Source organism: Panthera tigris, chromosome A3 (assembly GCF_018350195.1).
Source record: "Panthera tigris isolate Pti1 chromosome A3, P.tigris_Pti1_mat1.1, whole genome shotgun sequence".
In the NCBI taxonomy this organism is placed as follows: Eukaryota; Metazoa; Chordata; class Mammalia; order Carnivora; family Felidae; genus Panthera; species Panthera tigris.
The window spans coordinates 104669430-104687402 of record NC_056662.1 but is presented as its reverse complement, the minus strand read 5'-3'; the positions used below and the strand labels follow the sequence as shown (position 1 = coordinate 104687402).

General features: G+C 41.5%; 1 protein-coding gene across 18 annotated transcripts in view; it reads right to left on the bottom strand.

Annotated features, from left to right (window-relative positions):
- Positions 1–17973, bottom strand: part of KCNG3 (potassium voltage-gated channel modifier subfamily G member 3) — a 64220-nt gene that overhangs the window by 38426 nt on the left and 7821 nt on the right. The window lies entirely within an intron of this gene.

Genomic DNA, 17973 nt, shown 5'->3' with positions numbered 1-17973 from the left:
TCACGATCTTGCAGTTCATGAGTTCGAGCCTTGCATCGGGCTCTGTGCTAACAGCTCACAGTGTGGAGCCTACTTCAGATTCTGTGTCTCCCTCTCTCCTCCTCACACTCTCTCTCTCTCTCAAAAATAATTATAAAAAAAAAAAGAGTCAGACACTTAACCAACTAAGCCATCCAGGCTCCCCTTTATTTGCTATTTTCTAACCACAGGTAAACAGTAAGTCCAGAACTTAGGTTGAGTTATTTTTGCTTAATTACTGTGTACCAGGTTCCCATATGCAACCATCAGGACATAAATGATACTTCTTCCCACAAAACTTCCAACAACATACACACAAAACAAAAGATTTAATCAATTATAGGGCTATTAAAATATGCAGAAGTTAGGTCTTACTGAAACAAGTTAACTGTTTTATTCTACAGTCAAGGATACAAAACATTTGCAGCACTAAAAGCAGCAATGTTCAACTCCCAGTAATGAGTTACTGACTCCCAACTATCATCAGATAGAAGCTGAATACATGATCACACCATACAAGGCTCCAGATCATGTCACTCACCGCCTTGCACCATCTGTTCCAAGCAATGTGAAACATTCTCATGCCTCTTCCTTTGCACATCTAACCCCCCCATCCTGGCTAACAGCAACCAGACTTTCGAATCTGAGCTCAAGTATCACCACCCTTGGAAAGCCTCACCTTGGGTTCTAAGCATGACTGGGTTTCTCCTATGCCCCTGAAACAGTCAGTGTTTACCTCTAGCATAGCACATACCACACTGTGACATGATTGTGTATTTATCTGTTTCCCCAGCTAGGAGGGATTTGGGGGGGGGGGGGTCTGTCTTTTTAAAAATCACTTTAGTGCCTAATCATGAGGTATTCGATAATGTTTGAATAAATGGTATAATAAATTTCATCAGTAGTGAGCGCATTGTTGTGCTTGTTGTGTTGATTTAAAGGAACAAACAGGGGGTGCCTGGGTGGCTCAGTCGGTTAAGTGATCAACTCTTGATCTCAGCTCAGGTCATGATCTCATGGTTCATGAGTTCGAGCCCCACATCGGGCTCCACGCTGACAGGGTGGAGCCTGCTTGGGATTCTTTCACTCCCTCTCTCTCTCTCTGCCTCTCCCATGCTCTCTCTCTCTTTCACTCTCTCACCATGTTGGGTACAGAGATTACTTAAATTATCTTTTAAAGCTAAATAAATAAAAATTTTAAAAAATAAAGATAATATATTACTATTCTTACTTCATATCACACACAAAAAATTAATGAGATGGAGTATAAAAGCTAACATCATAAAAATTTTCGAAGAAAAATGCAGGAATCATCTTCGTGATTTGCGTACAACTTTTGTACACAGGACAAAGTACTTATCATAAAAGAAAATATTGGTAAGTTAGATTTCATCACAATTTAAAACTTTGGTACCTTAGTCCTCCCTTATCCATGGGGGATACATTCCAGACAGACCCCAGTGGATACCTGAAACCACAGATAGTACCCAATCCTATATATGTTTTTTCTTATACATACATACCTCTGACAAAGTTTAATTTACCAATTAGGCACAATTAGAGATGAACAACAGTAACTAATTATAAAATCAAACAATTTTTAGGGGCGCCTGGGTGGCTTGGTCGGTTGGGCGTCCGACTTCGGCTCAGGTCATGATCTCACGGCCTGTGAGTTCGAGCCCCGCGTCGGGCTCTGTGCTGACCGCTCAGAGCCTGCAGCCTGTTTCGGATTCCGTGTCTCCCTCTCTCTCTGCCCCTCCCCTGTTCATGCTCTGTCTCTCTCTGTCTCAAAAATAAATAAACGTTGAAAAAAAAAATTTTTTTTTAAAATCAAACAATTTTTACAGTATACTGTAATACAAGTTATGTAATTGCGGTTTCTCTCCCCCTTTCTCTCTCAAAATGTTTTACTGCACTATACTCATCCTTCTCGTGATGATACCAGATGATAAGCCTCACGTGATGAGATGAAATGAGATGCATGATGTAGGCACTGTGACATAGCGTTAGGCCACTACTGACCTTCTGATTGTCAGAAGGAGGCTCATCTACTTCTGGACCGTGGTTGACTGTGGGTAACAGAAACTGTGGGAAGCAAAACTGCAGTTGGGAGAGGGACTACTGTATGTACAACAAAAGACACCATTAAGAAACTGAGTAGGCAAACCAGTCACTAGAGGAAAACACATGCAAAACATTTATCTGACAAAGGACTGGTATCCAGGATGCATAAAGAGCTCCTGTAATTCAGTAATAAAGACCAAAAGCCCAATTTAAAAAAATATGCTCAGTATTTGAACACTTCACATAATATAAATGGCCAATAAATACATGAAAAACATGATCAATATTCTCATCATCAGGGAAATGAAAATTAAAACCACAATGAGATATTACTATTCACCCAAGATTGATTAACACCAAACATTGGCAAGGATGTGAAATAACTGAAACTCTTATACTTCATGCATGGTGGTACAGCATGGCACGTCCAGTCTGGGAAACAGTGTGGCCATGGCCCCCATGCCCTAGATAGACTTCTGATGGACTAAAACACATGACACAATCAATGAGTTAATGATTTCCTGAAATGAGTTTTCATTAAAGCAAATTTTGTATGACTCAGAACTACTAGAGGGCAGAAGGGAAAAGAAAGAGTCAGGAAAGTAATAAAGATCAAAAAACACAAATATAAAAAGGACGCAAAGATACAAAAAAGAGAAGAACAAAACCAAAAGCTGTTTCCATGAAAAGATTAATGATATCTTGCCCCTAGTAAGACTCACCAAGGAAAAAAAAAAAGGCAACAAAAAGCAATGGGGAGAAGGGTGAACCCAGAAGTCCACATACTCACAGAGATGGGATCCATGGCAGACAAGGCTCTCCACATCAGTGGGGTAAATACTGGACTATTCTACAGTGCTGAGGAAACTGTTATCCACATGAAAAAAACAAATTAGGGGTGCCTGGGTGGCTCAGTCAGTTAAGCGTCTGACTCTTGATTTCTGTTCAGGTCATGATCTCATAGTCAGGAGATCGAGCCCTGTGTCAGGCTCAGGTGTAACCTGCTTGGGATTCTCTCTCCCTTCCCTTCTCTCTGCCACCCCCCACCCCAAAATCAATAAACATTAAAAAAAAAAAAAAAAAAAGAAAAAGAAAAAGAAAAAGAAAAAGAAAAAAAAATTAGATCTCTCACATTGTAAATAATTTTAGGTAGATTAAAGGCCAAATTCAAAAAATAAAAGTTACATAAATTTTCTAAGTATTTTTTCAATTTTAGGAAAATATTTAAAAATATACAAGAATCCTTATAATGTTAAAGATAGGAGATGCTTTCTTAATAATAATAAAACACGTAAACCATAAAGGACTATACTGATAAATTTGTCTATGCTAAACTGTATAGCTTCTGTACACCAAAAAAACACTATAAAGTCAAAGGCAAGCCACAGTCAGGAAGAAAATACTTGCAATTTACATAATTGACAGAAATCAGTACCCAGGATGTATAATTAATCCTTAAGAAAAAAATAGAAATAGGGGCACCTGGGTGGCTCAGCCGGTTGAGCATCCAACTTCGGCTCAGGTCATGATCTCGAAGTTTGTAGGGTTTTTTTTTTGTTTTTTTTTTTTTAACGTTTATTTATTTTTGAGACAGAGACAGAGCATAATGGGGGAGGGTCAGAGAGAGGGAGACACAGAACCCGAAACAGGCTCCGGGCTCCGAGCTGTCAGCACAGGCGCCCGATGCGGGGCTCGAACTCACAGACCGCGAGATCGTGACCTGAGCCGAAGTCGGCGCTCAACCGACTGAGCCACCCAGGCGCCCCTCGAAGTTTGTAGGTTTGAGTCCCGCATCGGGCTCTGTGCTGACAGCTCAGAGCCTGGAGCCTGTTACGAATCCTGTGTCTCCCTCTGTCTCTGCCCCTCCCTGCTCATGCTTTCTCTCTCTCTCTCTGTCTCTCCCCCCTCCTCAAAAAATAAATAAATAAAAATAAATTTTAAAAATTAAAAAAAAAAAAGAAAAAGAAAAAAATAGAAATAGGGGCACCTGGGTGGTTCAGTTGGTTAAGTCCAACCCTTGATTTTGGCTCAGGTCATGATCTCGTGGTTCGTGGGTTCAAGCCCCACGTGGGGCTCCAGGCTGACAGCACGGGACCTGCTTAGGATTCTCTCTCTCCCTTTCTTTCTACCCCTCCCTGGCTCTCTCTCTTTCTCTCTCAAAATAAATAAATAAACTAAAAAAAATTTTTAATAGAAAAAAAAGCATAGGATATGAACATACAATTCACAAAGAGGAAATGCATATGGCAAAAAATAATATGAAAAGATGTTCAACTTCACTAGTAATCAGGAAAATGCAAATTAACCACAATGACATACCATACACTCCCACTAGAACAGCCAAAATTAGAGACTGACAAGACCCAGCGTTAGTGAGGACACAAAGCAACTGGAACTCTCATACACTGTTGGTGGGAGTATAAAATAGTACAACCACTTTAGAAAACAGTTTGTCGGTATCTTAAAAGTTAAATATACATCTACTCCATGATCCAACAGTTCACTCCTAGGTATTTGTCCAAGAGGAAAAAAAAAATATGTCCATAAAAACTCTTGTACAAGAGTGTCCATAACAGATTTATTTATTACTGAAAAGAAGAAGTGGGGCGCCTGGGTGGCTCAGTCGGTTAAGCATCCGACTTCTGCTCAGGTCATGATCTTGCAGTTTGTGAGTTCGGGCCCGCATCAGGCTCCCTGCCATCAGCACAGAGCCCACTTCAGATCCTCTCTCCCCCATTTTCTCTGCCCTTCCCCAGAGCTTGCTCGCGCGCACTCTCTCTCTCTCTCCCTCTCAAAAATAAACATTGAAAAAAAAAAAAAAGAGGAAGCAGGAGTGCCTGGCTGGCTCAGTGGGTGGAGTGTGGGACCCGGGGCCTTGGGCTTATATGAGTTTGAGCCCACGTTGGGTATAGAGATTACTTAAAAATTAAATCTTAAAAAAAATAAAATAATAAAAACAAGAAATAATGCAAATGCCTATTAAGTGAGGAACTGATAAACAAAATGTGGTATATTCATACAATGGAATATTACAAAAAAGAATGATCTTTCCTCAAAAAATTACCCAGAATTACCATATGACCAGCAATTCCATTCCTAGGTATCTACCCCAAAGAAATGAAAACATGGGTTGACACAAAAACTTGCAATATACGAATGCTCATAGCAGCATTATTCATAAAAGAGTGGAAACAACCCACATGCTCATCAACTGATGAATGGATAAACAAAATGGGGCATAACCATACAACAGACACTTACTCAGCCATAAAGAGGAATGAGGTACTGATTCATGCTACATACACATTGATGAACCTTGAAAACATTATGCTAAGTGAAAGAAGCCAGACACAAAAGACTCCATTATTGTATAACTACATTTATATATGTCCAGAACAGGCAAATCCAGAGACAAAAGTAGATTAATGGCTATCAGGGGATAGGAGGAGAGGGGAATGAAGAGTGACTGCTATCAGAACGGAGGTTTCTTTCTGGGGTGATGAAATGTTCTGCAACAGTGGTGATGGTTACACAATACAGTGACTATAATAAAAACCATCAAATTATACACTTGAAGAAAATGGTGAGTTTTATGTGAATTACATCTGCAATTTTTTTTTAAGTAACAAACTACTGATATAAATAACACATGGATGAATGTTTAAAAACATTATAACGATGGGCCGCCTTACTAGGTCAGTCAGAAGAGCTTGTGACTCTTGAGTTCAGGGGTCGTGAGTTCGAGCCCCACACTGGGTAGAAAGCTTATTTAAATAAATAAACTTTAAAAAACACAAAAAACATTATGCTGATGAAAAGAAGCCAGACACAAAAGAGTACAACCTATATAACTCTAGTCATATTAAATTCTAAGTACAGGGATCCCTGGCTGGCTCAGTCCATGGAGCATGGCGACTCTTGATCTCATGGTCATAGGTTCGAGCCCCACATTGGATGTAGAGATTATAAATAAATGAACTTCAAAAAATATTTCTAAGTACTGAGCCTGGGTGGCTCAGTCAGTTGAATGTCCAACTTCAGCTCAGGTCATGACCTCACAGCTGTGAGTTCAAGCCCCACGTTGGGCTCTGTGCTGACACCTCAGAGCCTGGAGCCTGCTTCGGATTCTGTGTCTCCCTCTCTCTCTGTCCTCCCCTGCTCACACTCTTGTCTCTCTCTCTCTCTCTCTCTCTCTCTCTCTCAAAATAAATAAACATTAAATTTAAAAAAATATTGTTTTCATTTCTAAGTACAAACAGTGATGAAAATCAGTAGCTGCCTAAGGCAATAAGACAACTTTTTAGGGTGAAAAAATGTTTGTATTCTGATTGGGATGGTAAGCACACGGATACACACATTTGTCAAATATCAAACTATATACTTAAAAAGGGATGCACTTCATTTTGTGTAAATTATAGCCCAATAAAATTGCTTTAAAAAGAATAAAATGTGAGATATTATTTCATACCAATTAGATTAGCGAAAGTTTTAAAGTCTGACATCTGATAACATGTGGATACAGCAAGGACTGAGCAAAAAAGACTCTCATTCCCAACCAGTAGGAGAATAAATCAGTGCAACTACTCTGGAGAGCTATTAGCAACATCTAGGGGAGATGTGCATATCTTACAATATAGCAACTCCAGTCCTAGATAGATACATTACAGCAATTCTCCTATATGTGCACAGAGACATAAATAATACTATTCATTGCAGCACTACAGTAAAAGCAAAATTTCCACTGCAGGAAGAACAAATAAATCAATGCTTACCACATTACAGTTAAAATGAAAGGGCTACAGCTATAGATATCAATATACACAAATCTCAAAAACATATAAAGTTGAGCTAAAAAGGCAAGCTGCAGGGGCACCTGGGTGGCTCAGTCAGTTACACGTCCGACTTCAGCTCAGCACATGATCTTGGGGTTCGTGAGTTCGATCCCTGCATTGGGCTCTGTACTGATAGCTCAGAGCCTGGAGCCTGCTTGGGATTCTGTGGTAGTTGTGGTCCAGGAAAATACATTTCGATTGGCATAAGGAATTCTACATTTTTTTAATGCTTAAGTTTTGTTGTATTTCCCATAGTCTCTTATCTTAAAAAAAAAAAAAAATTCCTCAGACCATTACAGCAAATGCTCTTTAAAGCAACAACATTTAAATAAATTACACAGATTAATTGAGAAAAAAAGAAAAAGCACAATGTGCTTCAAAGCCCATTGTATATTGTACTGTTGTTAGCTAGTAAGACAAGTTTTATCTTTCTAGAGACTGAAAAATTACTTTCATTTACTTAAACGACATACATAAAAATAACTATCAATTAAATTCAACACGGTCCTTAATGAGGTTCCTGAGACAAGTCAAAGGTCTCCACGCATCGTCTACCTGCCCCAAAGCAGAGCTGCCGTGGCACAGAAAGCAAGAGTTCGGGCGAAGCACGCGAGCTCTGGAACCTGACCCAGGTGATCCCCAATGCCTTCACATTCCTGTGACCTAAGGTCGGTTATTCGACTGCCCTATGGCCTAACCTACGACCTATGACCCGACATACCAACAACCTCAGAGTGCGTCGTCGGTGTGGCTGGGCAGATAGTGGGGAGCTCTGGAATATTTATTTCACCTACTCCCACCCTGCACACGCACAAAGGTGCTCGTGAGACGATGCGCCAACTAGCCCAGACTGCGAAGTTTCCCTTAACGTGACACAAAGAAAGGAAAGGTTTCTATTTCTCTACAGAACGTGTCACATCATATCACACAACCATACCCTTGGGGATTATAAATTAATGCACATCATTAGTAAATGAATCCAAGGGTGGCCAATGTTCGATGAAGAGGCATTTTATAAAATCCAAAAGCTTAATGCTGTCTTCCAATGCTGTACTTCAGTATTGTTATGTAAGGGTCTAAATGCTTCTTTGGCATCCTGTCCCCTTCTCATAAAGGTAAACACTCCGGGAACTTAACGTGTCATTCCGGGAACTGCTGCCCAACCTGACGCCCCGTCTGTGACCACCCTCATCTCCTGACACCTCATGGCGCTCTCCTGACTTACTGACCAGAGCAATGTGATCCTCCAAAACCATCCCGGCAGCTCTCGCCTCCCTCCTCACTACCTTGAGCAGAGTGGCCCCCAAACCTTTTGCTCGTGTGACTCTTAAAACAGTTTAGAAAAACTATGGATCTCCCTAGGACGATTTTATTTTGACCCAACAGTTTTTATCAAGTTAGTATAGTTGCAAAGCATGTAAATTCTGGCAGGTTGCAAATATTGACATTTTAAAAATAAAATGTTACTTCATTTTTAAAAATTATCTAGGGGGGCGCCTGGGTGGCTCAGTCGGTTGAGCGCCCGACTTCAGCTCAGGTCATGATCTCATTAACGTGAGTTCGAGCCCCGCATCAAGCTCTGTGCTGACAGCTCGGAGCCTGGAGCCTGCTTCGGATTCTGTGTCTCCCTCTCTCTCTGCCCCTCCCCCACTCATGCTCTGTCTCTCTCTCTCTCTCTGTCTCTCTGTCAAAAATAAGTAAAACATTAAAAAAAAAAATCTTTGAAAATTATCTAGGGGCACCTGGGTGGCTCAGTCGGTTAAGCGTCCAACTCTTAATTTCGGCTTAGGGCATGATCTCGCAGTTTGTGGGTTCAAGCCCTGCGTCCTCCGCAATGTCAACAAGGAGCCTGCTTGGGATTCTCTCTCTCTCTCTCTCTCTCTCTCTCCCTCTCTCTCTCTCTCTCTGCTGCTCCCATATACTCTCTGTGTCGCTCAAAATAAATAAATATACTTAAAAAAAATTATCTAATGAGTCCAAATACTGTAGTGTTTTGATACAAGCCATCAACTTTCAATTAAAAAATACACTAACAAACCCTCCTTTAACAGGAATTTTACACTGTTACTTTTTCTCATAAAACTTCTATTTCCGGGGCGCCTGGGTGGCTCAGTCAGTTAAATGTCCAACTTTGGCTCAGGTCATGATCTCACGGCTTGTGAGTTCAAGCCTAACATTGGGCTCTGTGCTGACAGCTTGGAACCTGAAGCCTGCTTCAGATTCTGTGTTTCCCTCTCTCTTTTTCCCTCCCCCACTCATGCTCTGTCTCTGTCCCTCAAAAATAAACATTAAAAAAAAAAAAACTTGTATTTCCATTCCACTTCTCTCACATAATTTTATTCTGATGTGATATATTTCTAACGCTTGAAAAAATTTAAACATACTATCATACACCTAAATGCTTATATCTTAATTTTCACTGAATCTATAATTTCCTGTAATCTGTGTTAAATTTGTTATCATTACAAAATTCAACATGTAATTAATTAAGCATAAAGTAAAATTTTATTTGAACTGCATCTTTTAATGAAATTGATAGGTTTCTTTCCTTTTCAATTAGTTTATGTCCTTTTAGCATTTGGATTTTTTTTTAATGTTTATTCATTTTCTGAGAGAGACAGAGCATAAGTGGGGGAGGGGCAGGGAGAGAGGGAGATAGAATCTGAAGCAGGCTCCAGGCTCTGAGCTGTCAGCACAGAGGTGGACACGGGACTTGAACTCACAAGGTCACAAGATCATGACCTGAGCCGAAGTCAGATGCTTAACCGACTGAGCCACCCAGGCGCCCCAGCAGTTGGATATTTTAATTCAAATTAATACAGGAGTATTTCCTCCAATTGGTAGAATGACATAAATCAGCATCATTTCTAATCCTATTTTTGTTTTTACACATAAAATGGCTGAGAATCCTTATTTACTTAAACAAGTAGAGGAAAATGGAAGAAGTTGTATTATAGGAATGTTATTCTTTTACCTCCTTCCAAGTATATGCAAAAAAATCACATTTTGATCCATTATCATCTATCATCAATAATTCTTTTCACAGGGGACCTGGCTGGCTCCGTCAGAAGAGCATGCGACTCTAGATCTCAAGGTTGTGAGTTCAAGCCCCACACTGGGTACAGAGATTACTTAAAAATGAAATCTTTAGGGCCACCTGGGTGGCTCAGTCAGTTAGGTGTCCAACTCTTGATTTCAGCTCAGATCATGATCTCATGGTTTGTGAGTTTGAGTCCTGAGGTGGGCTCTGGGCTGACAATGTGGAGCCTACTTCAGATTCTCTCTCTTTCTGCCTTTCCCCTCCCAAAATAAACATGACAAAAATGAAATCTTTTTAAACAATTCTTTATACATCTATGTAGTATTTCTATCGAGAAGTTTTGACTTGAATATAATTAAGAAAGCATCAGACAAGTTCAAATTCAGGGACATCTATAAAACAACTGGCCTAGAGTCTCCAAAATCATCACTGTTAAATAATATCCAGGGGCACCTGGGTAGCTCAGTTGGTTGAACACCCATCCGACTCTTGATTTCGGATCAGCTCATGACCCCAGGGTGGTGGGATGGAGCCCTGCTCTGTCTGTCTCTTATCCTGATTGTGATCATTGTTTTGTTAGATGGGAAAATGTCCTTGTTTTTAGAAGGTATGTGCAGAAGTATTTAGGGATGAAGTGTCAAGATGTTTGCAACCAACTCTCAAATTTTCCAGCCAAGTATAATAATTACAGATACAGAGAGGCTGTTCTTTGTATTATTCTTGCAACTTTCCTATAGGCTTGATATTTATAAAATTAAAAATTGGAAAAAATTGTTTTTAATAATCTACTGTAAAGTCAATTATGTTCTTCAAATTTGCTGAAAGCAAAATTGACCATCACCTAATTTGCAAAAGGATTCACTGCACCTCATTAGAATCACTCACTTTCACACTTCCTGGGAGGTACTGCATTAAAAGAAACATTTAGAGGGGAGGGAGGGCACCTTTTGGGATGAGCACTGGGTGTTGTATGGAAACCAATCTGACAATAAATTTCATATATTGAAAAAAAAAAAAAAAAGAAACATTTAGACCAAGATGCATTCAGCGGCTGCCAGATACACCAGTTACTACTCTGCTTTAAGGCACCAGTTCTAAATCTGATCAATATTACAGAGGGTTGAGATATTAAAATATTTCAATACATCTTTGTCAATACAACATTTTATTTTAAAGTTCATTTGTTTTTTTATTATAAAAGTTTATTTGTTCTGAGTCCAACATGGGGCTCAAATTCCCAACCCCTAGATCAAAAGTTGCACGCTCTTCCAAAAGCCAGACAGGCACCCTGTCAATACATCATTTCAAATGAAATATTTATATCTTACTATGTGATTTAAGTATGTTTTCATCAAAACCTTGCAACTGCACACTTATTCAGCTTTTGGAACATGCTTGCCATGTAATTGAATCTGCAAAGTCAATCCTCACTGTGAAACCAATCATTCAAATCAGATGTAGTTTCTTAAGGAACAGACAGATTTCTTTTTTTCAGTTCAAATGATGTGTAAATGCATTTCCCTATGACAACCTTCTCCACTTTTGAATTCTAAGACAAAAAGAGAGAAAAAGGAAGGGAGAGAGGGAAGGAGGGAAGGAGACAGAAGGAGGGAGAGATAGAGAATTGAAATATATATATAACAGCTGAATTTTTCATATCTGTTCCTGCATTCGGTATATCATACTACGTTGTTTTATTTATTTAGAGAGAAAGCACATGCACCAGCAAGGGAAAGCCAGAGGGAGATGGAGAGAGAATCTTAAGCAGGCTCAGCACACAGCCTGATGCAGGGCTTGATTCCATGACTGACTGTGAGATCATGACCTGAGCCAAAATCAAGAGTCAGATGCCCAACCGATTGAGCCACCCGGGCACCCCAAAAAGTGGTAGTTTCTTAAAGGTTAGCTACCATGTGGAAGCAAATCTTGTCACTGAACTTTTGATGTTCAGTTACCATAAAACCCATTAGTTCCCGGTCACTCGGGGTGGATCTTTTGCATGGTATTGTAACATCAGGTGTTGGGTCATTTAGGATGTATTGGTTCCTGAGTTATGCACATCTTCCAAATGTTAACACATTTCGTGCTATAATATTTTAAAAATCACACTTATTAATATCACTACCAATCTCATCAGACAAGTTAAGTATTGGGAAGCTGGCAAGTGCACAGTGGCTGGTTCAAGTTTTCCAAGTGTCTAATTTTTACTTGGGAGCTCTCATTTTTTTATAATTTTTTTTTTAACGTTTATTTTTGAGACAGAGAGAGACAGAGCATGAACGGGGGAGGGTCAGAGAGAGAGGGAGACACAGAATCTGAAACAGGCTCCAGGCTCTGAGCGGTCAGCACAGAGCCCGACGCGGGGCTCGAACTCACGGACTGCGAGACCATGACCTGAGCCGAAGTCGGACGCTTAACCGACTGAGCCACCCAGGCGCCCCAGGGAGCTCTCACTTTATCACTGGCAACAAACGCTGGCCATCGTTGTCCTTGAAGTGACAGACTCACCTTGTTCATTTATGAGAAAATGTCTGCTAAGGTATTCAAGTCTGAATACCACAGTTTGTCAGTCATTCTTGCAAATAACAATGTTTCGTGAAAACAGGTGCTGGTGCAGCTTGCAACTCATCCAACTGTACAAGTTCTTTCCCTCGAGACAGCCACAGGATTTCAGTATGTAGCAGAAGTGCCCGCTGCAACTTCCCGTTTCATCACGTAGAAGATGTTAAAATACATACTTAAGGGTCAGGTGTAATTAAAAGCAGTAATTTCGACTACATTGCCAAGGGCATTCCTTGTGACACTTTTTTCTAACCACGAGTACACAGTGGTGGAGAACACAACAGCTACTAAACACCATCTGGTGCCGCCGTCCCTTCCCCGGAGCTCTTGTGCCCGGCATTCCAGGAATGCCAGGAAGACTTAAATGACACTACACCAGAAGTGACACCTCAGGTAGCACTAGTTCTGCTCCTGTGCCTGTGTTCCCTTCTACAGCAGGACCACCTCACCTTCTCGCCATCAGTGACTCTGGTTCCTCCCCTCCCTACACAGGAAGCTACTGGATGGCAAGGGCTGTCTTGGTTATGTCTCAAGGCCAACTGAGTTACACCATATATTAATAAATAGGACTCCCTTCCTTTTTTGTTTTGTTTTTTTGTTTTTATTTTAGAGGAGAGAGAGAGAGAGCTGGGGAGAGAGACAAAGGGGTAGAGAGAGAAAGAGAGAGAGAGCGAGAATATCTTAAGCAGGCTCCACACTCAGAGCAGACCTGGACTTAGGGCTCGATCCCATGACCCTGGGATCATGGCCTGACCTGAAATCGAAAGTCAGACGCTCAACCGACTGAGCCAGCCAGGCGTCCCAGGACACCTTCCTTTTTTGATATGTACTTCCCATTTTATTTCCCATAAAAATGCAGTCCCTGGTTTACTAGGACCCTACCTGGTGAATCCCAGTTTTGATCATCCATCCTTTCCCCAACTACCTCTCACATTCACCAGTTCAGAGTAAATTGGTAAGTCTAAATCTGTGATCTGAAATTAATACAGACAGTCCCTAACTTATAAATACTGGATTTCCCACCCCAACCGAAAATGCTAATAAAAGTCCCTACTGTACCAGAACTCTTAGGATCGAATAATGAGCTCTGGTTAGGGGAAGTATCTTGGGAAAACAGAACAATCTGTGAGTCAGGGTGGGCCTCAGTGAGATCCAAGGGCAGCATCTGGCATCAAGCTGGTTAGAAGACAGCAGTTAGTAACCCATCCTCAACCCTCTACCGCTATCCTTACTTTACAAATGAGAACACCGAGGCTTCGAGAAGGAATGTGCCCGAGGACACACAGCCGGACCGGCTGAAACCTACGACAAGACCATTCTAGACCCAGGGTTGACAAGCTTTTTCTGTAAAGAGCCAGAGAGTCAACGTTTCAGGCTTTGCAAGCCAGCTAGCCTCTGTTGCAAATGTTCAAGTGTTCAACTCCACCCAAGTAGCAGGAAGCTGCCACAGACAACATGTAAACAAATGAGCATGGCTGTGCACCAGTAAAACTGTATTTATGGACGCTGAAATCTGAATGTCAGATAATTTGCATGAGTCACAAAACAGTCTTCTTTTGATTTTTTTTCCTCACCATTTTAAAAGTGTAAAAACCATTTAGCTCAGGAGCTGTACAGAAACAGGCAGCGGGCCCGAGTTGTCTGCAGGCCACAGTCTGCCCACCCTTGCTCCAGACCACCAGTCCTGCAACAGAGTGTGGGGGGAACAGCAGAGCCCTGGTCATGCAATGATGTCAGAGGCAAACCTGACCAATTACGACAATAGTTTTACCCAGAAAACGAAAAAGGAAACCCTGCCACGGCAACTCAGATCAACACGGCAGCTAGCAGCCTGGACCCAGGGCTCTAGGCAGCCCTTTGAGTATTAGGTGAAATGCGGGTCCTAACTGGCCTCACTGGCTCCACCTTGCCCCCTAGAGTCTGCCCTCCATACCGGGGCCAGAGTCATCTCTTAAAATTTTAAATTAAATCAGGGGCACCTGGCTGGCTCAGTCCATAGACCATCCAACTTTTGACCTCTGGGTCATGAGTTTGAGCCCCCTGTTGGGTGCAGAGATTACTTTAAAATTTTTTTCAATTCAATCAAGTTATGTCTTCTGCTCAAAACCCACATTCCAATACAAATCCAAAGTCCTTACCATTTTATTTGCTCTTTTAAAAATGAAGACTATCAAAAGTAAATCCCTTTAGCTGGTGCACCCATACAGCTCTACAAGAACTCCATTCCCCCCCCCCACTGTCACTGTCACCATCACCCCCAATTCCCAACCCCTACCCCTATGCTGTACAAAAACAGGCAACAGGCCTAAGTTGTCTGCAGGCCGCAGTCTGCCCACCCTTGTTCCAGACCACCAGTCCTGCAACAGAATGTGTGGGGGACAGCAGAGACCCTGGTCACCCCTACCTCTCTGCTTCCTTGCTGTTCCTCCAACAGACCAAGGGCACACCCCCCTCAAAGTCTGTGCTTACATGCTCTCTGCCTGGAACTCTCTTGGCCAGATACCTTCATGGCTGCTCCCTGCATCCCTCCCGGTCCTTGTTCAGACATCAACCGCCTGATTAGAGAGGTGTTTCCTGACTATGGTCCACACTCTATAAATCCCTTAATTCTGCTTTGTTTCTTCATAGTATCTATCACTATCATTATATATTTATTTATTAGAACAGATGGTTCTTGAGGGCAAGGACTCTGGTTGTTGTTTTTTTTTTTTTTATTTGTTCACTGCTATATCTCCAGCCCCCAGAACAGTCCCAGATATATAGGAGTTGTTCAATAAATGTTTGTCGAACTTCATGAATAAATGAATGGAAAGCCATAAAACCCATTTGCAAGTAAGTCCTTAAAATATAACCTACTCATAGGTTGAAGGCAACTTATAAAAACACACACTCTCGTATCAAAAATGAAAATGTGGGGCACCTGGCTGGCTCAGTTGCCGGAGCATGCAGATCTTGATCTCAGGATTGTGAGCTCAAGCCCCATGGTGGGTGCAGAGATTATACTTAATAAAATCTTTAGGGGCACCTGGGGGGCTCAGTTGATTAAGCATCCAACTCTTGATTTTGGCTCAGGTCATGATCTCACAATTTATGGGATCAAGTCCCGTGTTTGGCTCTACTCTAAGCATGGCACCTGCTTAAGATTCTCTCTCTCTCTCTCTCTCTCTCTCTCTCTCTCTCTCTCTCTCCCTCCCTCCCTCCCCTTCTCTATCCCTCTCTTGCTCATGCACACTCTTGGTCTCTCTCTCTCTCAAAATAAATAAACATTTTAAACATAAATAAAGAAGACAAAATAAAAATCTTTTAAAAAATGAAAACACTGTTGTACCTGCATGTTTCTTTCACACGTACATAAAATACACACTGAAGGACTGCCCATGTGCAAGGTATTGAACTACATGTTGTGAAGGAAGAATTTCTGTTCTCAAAGAACTCGTAGACGAAAAGGGAGGTAAGACATTCACAAGCAACTCAAGAAAAGAGAGACAGCGGGAAGAGGCCCAATACAAGGAAAGGTAACGAGCTAAGGAGTTCAGTTTCCTGCTGAGGGCTCAGTCTTCATTCTCTCGTTGACCCTTCTGTGTAAAATCCCCACTTAACTGAGGAGGGTACAGGCCCAGAGCAGGGTAATGAATTAACTCCAGGGAGGCCTCCCGACTCGGGAGTCCTGAATTCTTAACACCATCGCCTTTTCCTTTTGACATTTTTTTGGCCTGAGAAAGTCAGATGATTGCCTCAATTACACACTTCCCTTCGCCAGTAGAGGAAAAGCTGAGGAGTCCTTGCTACCAGCAGGCAGAGAAAATCACTTAAATACATATAACTCTTCCAAACACTCCCAACAGAACCCACCCGTTCATGAATGAATGAATGAATTCAAACACAAATGTTTTGCCTATTGCTTCATCTGATTCATTTGCTCAGTCAAAATGCCTGGGTCCCTTTCTTAGCCATTCATGGGTTCCAGCTTTCTAACACATTTTAATACTCCTTCAAACACATCACCAAAACATAATGCTTCAAGTAGAATGGATGATGATCGATACTTGTACAACTCGGTGAATACAGTAAAATTCACTGAATTGTGTGCTTTACTTAATTTTTTTTTAAGTAGGCTCCACGCCCAGTGTGGGGTTTGAACTCATGAGTCTTCTCAGGATCAAGAGTCTTCTGCTCAACAGAGTGAACCAGCTGGGCACTCCTGAATTGTACATTTTTAAATTTTTTTTTAATTCATTTTTGAGAGAGAGGCAGAGAGAGAGAGAGAGATGGAAAGAGAGAGAGAGAGACAGAGCATGAGTAGGGGAGGGGCAGAGGGAGAGGGAGACTCGGGCTCCAGGGTCTGAGCTGTCAGCATAAAGCCTGGTGCAGGGCTTGAACCCATGAACCTTGAGATCATGACCTGAGCCGAAGTCAGCCGCTTAGCCGACTGAGCCACCCAGGCGCCCCATGAATTGTGCACTTTAAAGGTGAGTTCTACAGTATGCGAGTTATATCTCAATAAAGCAGTTACATATTTGGGGCTCTTGCGTGGCTCAGTCGGTTAAGCATCCAACTTCGGCTCAGGTCATGATCTCACAGTCCATGAGCTCGAGCCCTGCGTCAGGCTCTGTGCTGACAGCTCAGAACCTGGAGCCTGCTTTGGATTCTGTGTCTCCCTCTCCCTCTGCCCCTCCCCTGCTCATGCTCTCTCTCTGTCTCAAAAAAAATAAATAAATAAAAACATTTTAAAAAAACTAAAAAAAGCTGTTACATATTTTTTAAGACATTCTTTTTTTTTTTAAGTTTATTTATTTATTTTGAGAGAGAGAAAGAAAGAACAAGCTGGGGAGGGGCAAAGAAAGAGGGGGACAGAGGATCCAAAGCGGGCTCTGTGCTGAGAGGAGCAGACAGCCCAATGTGGGGCTTGAACTTAGGAACTGAGATCATGACCTGAGCCAAAGTCAGATGTTTAACCAATTGAGTCACTCAGGCTCCCCTTTAAAGCTGTTTTATTTTTTTAAGGTGATTATTTCCAAATGTTTTCTATTAAAATTTTATTAATATTAGCATTCTATTCATTATTAATTGCATTCGTATTATAACAGTCACTATCACTAATAAAGAGTAGTGCTAAATTGCACTCAGTTTAGGGGAAATTTGGTAATAGCTGACAAAATTTAAAAAAAAAAATTTTTTTTAATCTTTATTTACTTTTGAGAGAGAGAGAGAGACAGAGCGCGAGCAGGGGAGGAACAGAGACAGAGGGAGACAGAATCTGAAGCAGGCTCCAGGCTCTGAGCTGTCAGCATAGAGCCCAACATGGGGCTTGACCTTGCGTACCATGAGATCATGACCTGAAGTCGGACACTTAACTGACTGAGCCACCCCAGGCGCCCCGACAAAAAAACTTTTTTTAAATACAATCCTCGGGACGCCTGGGTGGCTCAGTCAGTTGAGCGTCCGACTTTGGCTCAG